General features: G+C 41.6%; 1 pseudogene across 1 annotated transcript; it reads right to left on the bottom strand.

Moving 5' to 3' along the window:
• Positions 1-370: 370 nt before the first annotated feature.
• Positions 371-3,371, bottom strand: LOC307096073 (pre-mRNA-splicing regulator WTAP-like; annotated as a pseudogene). Its single transcript has 2 exons — positions 2,253-3,371; positions 371-424 (listed from the first exon to the last, which is right to left on the bottom strand). The product of its transcript is annotated as a pre-mRNA-splicing regulator WTAP-like (transcript).
• Between the last annotated feature and the right edge of the window lie 2,749 nt (positions 3,372-6,120).

Here is a 6,120-nt window from a genome sequence, read left to right on the forward strand (position 1 = left end):
TTGCTAGAAAATCACACAATTGAGTTTACTAGAATTATGTTGTGCAGAGGGCTCCAAAGGGCTTTCCGCTCTATGTAAGTGTTTGGACAGTGGGGAAACGACCATATCTATTTTGGTTGCTCAGAGGTGTTTTGAGTTATTTCTTCGCTCCTGACTGTTTCCTGGATATGTTGAGGTCTCAGGGAAATGACCTATGCACAAGCTACATCTGCTGCAGGGAAAATAAAATACTGGCTCTCAGAAGCAAAGTATAGTAGTAGTAAATCCAGTCGACCTCAACAAATCAATGGAAACTGAAAGCAGAGCCAAGCAATCAATAGTCATCAAAAACCTCATGCTTGCATCTGCTCCATTCTTTTTCCTTGTCACTTCATCCTTTCCATTCATCCTGGTCCAAATTTCTCCCTAGTTTAGAAAGGAGTAACTGGACAAGGATAAGCAGAAATTATACAAAATAAATTAGGAACTAATAATGTATGTGATGCAAGGTTCATTTCCCTGAGCCAACCAATAAATAGCACATCTTTTAAACATACAGGACATATTTTAACCTTTTGCACTCGGATGTCGAGTGTGACTCGACACGGTTAGCATTAGAATAAAGGAATTGAGAAAAAAGCAAGCGAGTGCAAAGGGTTAAACATATAATCAGGTTGCTAGATGCAATGGAGACTCAAAAGAAGTAGGCATTTATGTTCCCTACCCTCATTTTTTTCTTAATCCTTACCGAAGGATATTTTCCCATTGATTTTTAGAAAGAGTGGAAGGGAGGGAGGGGAGAAGAGAGAGAGAGAAACACCCATGTGGGAGAGACACATCGACTAGTTGCCTCCCGCATGCACCCCGACTGGGGCAGGGAACAAACCTGCAATCCAGGTACATGCCCTTGACTGGGAACTGAACCTGTGACCCTTTAGTGTGTGGGCTGATGCTCTACCATTGAGTCACACTGGCCAGGGCCCTACCCTTATTTTTTAATAAAAGAATTAACTGCAAGAGTAAAGTGGACCATTTGTGCAATTAAAATAGAATTAAATGTAATTAAATCAAATAACACATAACTCTCTGGGGATCTAGATGTTAAGTAAATTCAGATATTGCTGCTACCCAGGGTCAGTGCTATTTTCTTTTAGTTCTGGTGCCTAAAGTAAGATTCAAATCCAATGTTATCCACTATAGATGTATGGGCACTTTTTGAAGAGCATTTCTACCATAACTTATTGAACTCCACCCCACCCTTGAAGGTATTTATGCACTTCCAGGGCTTAGGAAAAGTTTTTATACCTCCCAGCCTTCTTACTCCAAAAAATAACCAACAAAATGGGTAATAACTATAAAAGAAAATAAGCAAACTTACCCCTTAATCTTCAGAGCAGTGATTGAAAGACAGCTTGTAATTGGACATAATTTTTGGTTTCTTTTGTTTAATTATGAAGAAACCTTACAGATTCCATGGATCAATGTGTGAGAAATGACCTACATTTAGATTCATGTATGAGAAATAACCATCTTCTAAGAATCAAGCAAACTGCTAGACAATGTTTTTAACAAGAAAAGTCTTTATTTAATTTTGGTCAGTACAGGGAAGAAATACTGGAGTCACAGAACAATGTGCATTAACAGGACACAACAGTTCATAAAAACTGAGTAACTAGGCACACAAATTTCTCAAACATTCAGTCACCTAAATATAAAATGCACAGATGCATGGGGGAAAAACTGTACCTAACACTGAAACTACTACAGGACTCCATCAACAAGTCTAACTTTTAGTGAAAACTACTGCACTGAGAAACTTGGCAATCATAAAACCACATCTACGCCAACAAGTCTGAATGGTGCATAAACATAGTAAAAGCATGAGTAGGAATGCCCTACACACCACAGATTCCAGATAGACACAGATTTACACAGATACCATTGCGTTCTACTTTAAGGAAAGATTTCCATTTACCACATCACATTAACTCCTTTAAAAATAACCTGACCCTAAATGACATTTTAACAACAAAGCAATTAACTGTTAGAATTTCCGAAGTGAAGAAGAAGAAGAAGAAGAAGAAGAAGAAGAAGAAGAAGAAGAAGAAGAAGAAGAAGAAGAAGAAGAAGAAGAAAGGGAACACACACACACACACACACACACACACACACAAAAGGCAAATCGTGACAAAAGCATGCATTAATTTTCTGGATAGCATCCTCTCCCAAATTAAATGACCCCGTATAAAAAGTTGCTGGAAAAAATATAAAACTGAACACTGTACATTTACCCTTGAGTCCAAGCCATTCTGAACGTGGCAGGAACCAACAGTTCAGTTACCTTTCCTACTCACTGTTTTCTCCTCTTGAGGGTCAGGATTGGAGTCTATGCCATTTCACTGGTGTGTGAGAGAGTTTTCGCTGCCCGTGGGAGAGACTCCACTTTCATATCCCTCTGAGCTGTTGGAGGCCTTATTACCAGTCCCTGGAGAAGAAGGAAAGCCATCTTCGGTGGTGTCGCCCTCCCTGTGACATCCGGACCCAGCCGTCCTCAGCAGGGAGGAACTGCCATTGGTTGGCCCGTTGGCCAGCTGCCCGCAGTCTTTACCTGGAGCCTCTGCCTGTCCTGCAGGCTCCGGTGTAGACCTGCTGGTACTTGGGGCTGGGGCTTGAGACTGCTGCTCTTGGTACAGAGCCAACTGCTGGTGTGTCTCCTTCAGTTGCTGCTGAAGAACCAGAATGGTACTCTGCATATCCTCGACTTCTTCCTCAAGTTGAATGATGAAGTCATTCAGTTCACTCCAGCTGCTTTTAAGCTCCTCACTATATGTCTTCTGTAGAGCCAACTCTGCTTCAAGTTGCGCAATGAGTTCCCGGTTCACCTGCCTTCCAAGCTTATGATTCTCCTGGATAAGCATGCGACATCTCGCCATTAAGTCTTTGCCTGTTTGGCTAGCAGGAGTGAACTTCCAGGCACTCAGTTCATCCTGGGTTTCTGCCAGTTTGGTTTTAGTCTCTTCCAGTTCACCTTTCATTTTTAGGAAAAAGAAGTTGATCGCGGGGTCTGTCACTGTTGAGGTCAGCTGGGCAGCACTGGGCTGCTGGAGGTGCTGGATTTGAGCAGTAAACTCTTGTATCTCTTGTTCCTTGGTTGCTAGTCGCATGACAAGGATGTCTTTTCTGCTTGCAGACGCTTGCTGCTGTTGCTTTAGTTTCTCTTCTGACTTCCTTAAGCCAGTTATATTGGAGTCCAGATCTGTGTACTTGTCCTCCAAAGCTTGCACATAGGCTTCATACTGTTTCCATTTTAAAATTAACTCATCTCGTGCCAGAACTTTAAAGTCTGTCTCACTCAGGCGAACCTTTTTGGGAAGAGGTTCCTCGCTGGTCATCTTGAGTCCGCTCCAGACGGAGGTCCCACAAATGCAGCACCGTCACGCAGGCCGAGGCCCCCGCTGCCGGATCGCCACCCACGTGGCCCGATCGTTCTCGTACAACCGCCGGTCTGGTCTGGTCTGATGCTCCCCTTTATTTATGGGTCTCGAAGCCGCAAAATGGCGTCTAGGGAGGAAGTAAGGCACCATCGTCCCACCCCCTTCTGGTTCTTCCTCCCCCCCCCCCCCGCCCCCCCATCATGTCTCCTGGAAACATTTTAGTTCAGTACGATCAGAAGTGGCCATTGGCATTGGAAAAATGATCAGAGAGCCCACACTGTTTGATTCCTTACATGCAGGTGTGTGTAGACTGTTCAGGGAAGGAAAGGGAGTATATTTGGCGTGCACTGCAGTGTTGTGTCCATATTACGCGCGTTTCGCTGGTCATTTTGAAAGAAAGCTAGCTGACAACATGGCTATCTTTCCCATAGTTTGAAGGTTATCTTAATAAACACCTACAATGTCCTATTGTCAGCTGAATGAATCACATATTAGAAAGTGATGCAGCAATTGAATGCTAGATTATTCATGGTAGTAGGGACAAGGTTAACTTTTTTAGAGAAACCACTTAATCAAACACATCTATAATAATAAAAGCATAAGATGCTAATTAGACCAGACATCCTCTTGGATGTCCTTCCAGATGACCTTCTGGAGGAAGCCTCGGTGGCGGGCCGAGACAGAGGTCCCCAGCCGCCACGCAGAGGCAGAGGTAGCCACCACGGTGGTGGGGGCCAAGCCCTTTGCACAAATTTTGTGCATTGGGCCTCTAGTTGAAGTAATAATCCAAAAGAAAGTGTTTAGAGCCCTGAAACCATTTCAAGCCATGTTTTACCATATAATTAAAAATTCTTTTTACAGTGTTATGAAAAATTATGAAATAACCAATATCCTTTCCATCATTTTTGCTCATGTTCTACTCTAAATGATGATGGGAGACAAGATGGACCAAAGGTTAGGAACTACAGAATACGTTCCATTCTGGCTATACAATGCTTATGAACATATGCAAATTTGATTATCATTAGCTCAATGAATGTTGAGAATAATGTATGTACTAAGTTTATTAGGTAACCATTTGGTTTGCTATTAAGCTAAACAAATGCAACAATTTAATATATAATTTATAAGGCTAGTTTAATTGTTTATAGCCATGGTTCTTAGCTTTGGATTCATACTAGCAATACTTGGAGAGCTTTTAAAAATTTTAAACCCAGGCCACATCCTAGACCAATTACACTAGAATTTCCTGGGCCTGGGACTCAGATATCAGTATTTTTAAAGTTCACTGGGTGATTCTAATATGTAGCTGAGTCTGGGAAACACTGCTTTATAGAATATCCCTGTTTACTCTTAAATTTAAGTGCATTAGGGGCTTTAATAATCTTTAAGAGTCTATTTCTTTAACAGAAATAGAGGAACCATTTCTGTTATGTTTCTTTTGCTTTAAACAAAAGCAAATCATTCCAAAAAGAATAATCTTATTTGTTTTCTTTTACGCCTCCTTTTTTCTTTTGGCTCTTGGTTTCTCCGCCATATGGATCAATATAGCATAATATATGGCATTAGGTTATCCTAGGTTGAATCCAGGTTGGGCTATTTGCTAGTTTTTATTTATTTTTTTGCTAGTTTTTATTGATTGGCAATTTATTTAGCCTCTAAACTAGGTCCCCCATCTATAGCAGTGATTCTCAACTGGAGATAATTTTACCCCCTAAGAGACATTTGGCAATGTTGGAGACATTTTTGATCGTCACCACTTAGGGGTTGCTTTTGTCATCTAGTGGGTAGAGGCCAGTGATGTTGCTAAACATCCTACAGTGCACAGAACAGTCTCGGTAGCACACATTCATCTGGTGCTAAATGACACTAGTGCTGGGGTGAAGGAACCTTGATCAACAGTGAGGCTCTGGAGTCTGACTGTATATATTCAAATTCTCGTTCCTCTACTTCCTAGCTGTGTAACCTTGAGTAACTTATTATTCCAGCCTGAATCCATCGGAAAATGTAGCTATTATTAGCATTCACCTTGGAGTTGATGTGAGGTTTAAATGGGGTTATGCATGTGGAGCCTTAACACAGTGCAAGGTAGCTATTTATCATCAAAATATCTCTCCCATTCTGGAGTATTTATAGCCTCTTGTTAGGGTCCTTGAGATCACATGTTTGACCCTACTCTCAACAATCTCAGTGTTAGTATTTCATGACTAGGTGATAAGAGGGGGAGAGGGGTTGAAGGGTGGAGCTATCTTTGAAAATGCACCTGCTTCAGATTCCAAGAGGAAATTCAGAGGAGACAGTCCTACAGACATTGTTAATTTCCTTCTCCCACCTTTCGTATTCCTTTCCTGGTTTACTACTAGAACTTGACACTTGTTTTGAGGTGGAGTGTTCAAATAAACAAGCTTGCATTGGCTCAAATAAAAAATAGCCCAACCGGTGTGGTTCAGTGGTTGAGCATTGACCTATGAACAAGCAGGCCACAATTCGATTGCCCATCAGGGCACATGCCGAGGTTGCAGGCTCCATCCCCAGTAGGGGGTGTGCAGGAGGCAGCTAATCAATGATTCTCTCTCATCATTGATGTTTCTATCTCTCTTTCCCTCTCCCTTCCTCCCTGAAATCAATAAGAATATTTTTAAAAAGTCAAAAGTATTTTTATAAGTGCTGATTCTAAGGGAAGATGGCTTAATAGCAACAAACACAG

This window comes from Cnephaeus nilssonii (assembly GCF_951640355.1).
Source record: "Cnephaeus nilssonii genome assembly, chromosome: X".
In the NCBI taxonomy this organism is placed as follows: Eukaryota; Metazoa; Chordata; class Mammalia; order Chiroptera; family Vespertilionidae; genus Cnephaeus; species Cnephaeus nilssonii.